Source organism: Carcharhinus amblyrhynchos, chromosome X (genome assembly GCF_965287045.1).
Source record: "Carcharhinus amblyrhynchos chromosome X, sCarAmb.v2.hapA, whole genome shotgun sequence".
NCBI lineage: Eukaryota > Metazoa > Chordata > Chondrichthyes > Carcharhiniformes > Carcharhinidae > Carcharhinus > Carcharhinus amblyrhynchos.
In genome coordinates, this window is record NC_137359.1 from 8,301,085 (window position 1) to 8,303,761 (window position 2,677).

The 2,677-nt window shown below is 50.1% G+C and overlaps 1 non-coding gene across 1 annotated transcript; it reads right to left on the bottom strand.

Annotated features, from left to right (window-relative positions):
* Window positions 1–1,435: 1,435 nt before the first annotated feature.
* Window positions 1,436–1,517, bottom strand: trnas-aga (transfer RNA serine (anticodon AGA)). Its single transcript has one exon. It is a non-coding gene; the product is annotated as a tRNA-Ser (tRNA).
* Between the last annotated feature and the right edge of the window lie 1,160 nt (window positions 1,518–2,677).

Consider the following 2,677-nt stretch of genomic DNA (forward strand, 5'->3'; position numbering starts at 1 on the left):
GTTTCCTGTCCTGTGCTGTTCTTTGTTCTTTGTACTTCACTGGCGCCAACTGCTGGTGTCACTGTCTCACTGCACCCAGTTGCCCCTTCACTGTCTCCATCTGCTGGTGTCGCTGTCTCACTGCACCCAGTTACCCCTTCATTGTCGCCATCTGCTGGTGTCACTGTCTCACTGCACCCAGTTACCCCTTCACTGTCTCCATCTGCTGGTGTCACTGTCTCACTGCATCCAGTTACCCTTTCACTGTCTCCATCTGCTGGTGTCACTGCCTCACTACATTCGGTTATCCCCTCACTGTCTCCATCTGCTGGTGTCGCTGTCTCACTGCATCCAGTTACCCCTTCACTGTCTCCATCTGCTGGTGTCACTGTCTCACTGCACCCAGTTACCCCTTCGCTGTCTCCATCTGCTGGTGTCGCTGTCTCACTGCATCCAGTTACCCCTTCACTGTCTCCATCTGCTGGTGTCACTGCCTCACTACATTTGGTTATCCCCTCACTGTCTCCATCTGCTGGTGTTGCTGTCTCAGTGCACCCAGTTACCCCCTCACTGTCTCCATCTGCTGGTGTCACTGTCTCAGTGCACCCAGTTACCCCTTCACTGTCTCCATCTGCTGGTGTCGCTGTCTCAGTGCACCCAGTTACCCCTTCACTGTCTCCATCTGTTGGTGTCACTGTCTCAGTGCACCCAGTTACCCCTTCACTGTCTCCATCTGTTGGTGTTGCTTTCTCACTGCACCCAGTTACCCCTTTGCTGTCTCCATCTGTTGGTGTTGCTTTCTCACTGCACCCAGTTACCCCTTTGCTGTCTCCATCTGCTGGTGTCACTGCCTGACTACACTCAGTTATACCCTCACTGTCTCCATCTGCTGGTGTCGCTGTCTCAGTGCACCCAGTTACCCCTTCACTGTCTCCATCTGCTGGTGTCGCTGTCTCACTGCACCCAGTTACCCCTTCACTGTCTCCATCTGCTGGTGTCTCTTTCTCAGTGCACCCGGTTACCCCTTCACTGTCTCCATCTGCTGGTGTCGCTGTCTCACTGCACCCAGTTACCCCTTCACTGTCTCCATCTGCTGGTGTCTCTTTCTCAGTGCACCCGGTTACCCCCTTCGCTGTCTCCATCTGCTGGTGTCGCTGTCTCACTGCACCCGGTTACCCCTTCACTGTCTCCATCTGCTGGTGTCTCTTTCTCAGTGCATTCAGTTACCCTTTCACTGGCTCCATTTCAGGATTTCGACAGCGTAACAGGGAAAATATTCACTCTGCACACAGGTGAATAACTCAAGTTCTCAGATGCAAATTTGATGAGAAAGCATCTCAGGAGGACAGGCAGCAACCTCATGCAAATTTGCTGGGATCTACAATCATCCACATGGGATGGTGATTGGATGCACCATCCTTTCCAAGGAGAGCGAGTGAAACTTAAATGAGAAAGACGTAGTCAGCAGGACTCGAACCTGCGCGGGGAAACCCCAATGGATTTCTAATCCATCACCTTAACCACTCAGCCATGACTATACAATGAAAAGAGACAAAAATCATCCTGATATCCAATCAATAATCCTTCGAGTCGGCCTCCTTGATGTGATACTGACCTCTTGTGCTGGATACAAATGCGGTTCATTTCTCCGTTGATGACATGTGTCTGTGTTCTTTCCCCATGTCGGCTCAATTTCATCTCTCATCTAACGTTCCTTTCATTCGGGTACAGCAGATGGGTTTACTGAAATAAACACTTGCAGGCATTTTATATCGACCCATACTCAGAACCAGATATAACACAGACTTTACATCCCAAAATAGCTCCTTTAAAGGTGCTGTGGGAAAACGAGCTTTTACCACCTCCTCTGGTCTGCTTTGACATTGCAGCATCAGCACCATTCTGAGTGTTTACTGCCTCCTCTGGTCTGATTTCACATTGCAGTATCAGCACCATTCTGAGTGTTTACTGCCTCCTCTGGTCTGATTTCACATTGCAGTATCAGCACCATTCTGAGTGTTTACTGCCTCCTCTGGTCTGATTTCACATTGCAGCATCAGCACCATTCTGAGTGTTTGCCGCCTCCTCTGGTCTGCTTTGACATTGCAGCTCCAGCACCATTCTGAATGTTTACCGCCTCCTCTGGTCTGATTTGACATTGCAGCATCAGCACCATTCTGAGTGTTTACTCCCTTCTCTGGCCTGCTTTGACATTACAGCTTCAGCACCATTCTGAGTTTTTACTGCCTCCTCTGGTCGGCTTTGACATTACAGCTTCAGCACCATTCTGAGTGTTTACCGTCTCCTCTGGTCTGATTTCACATTGCAGCATCAGCACCATTCTGCGTGTTTACCGCCTCCTCTGGTCTGATTTCGCATTGCAGCATCAGCACCATTCTGAGTGTTTACTGCCTCCTCTGGTCTGATTTCACATTGCAGTATCAGCACCATTCTGAGTGTTTACCGCCTCCTCTGGTCTGCTTTGACACTGCAGCATCAGCACCATTCTGAGTGTTTACTGCCTCCTCTGGTCTGATTTCACATTGCAGCATCAGCACCATTCTGAGTGTTTACCCCCTCGTCTGGTCGGCTTTGACATTGCAGCATCAGCACCATTCTGAGTTTTTACCGCCTCCTCTGGTCTGCTTTGATATTGCAGCATCAGCACCATTCTGAGTGTTTGCCGCCTCCTCTGGTC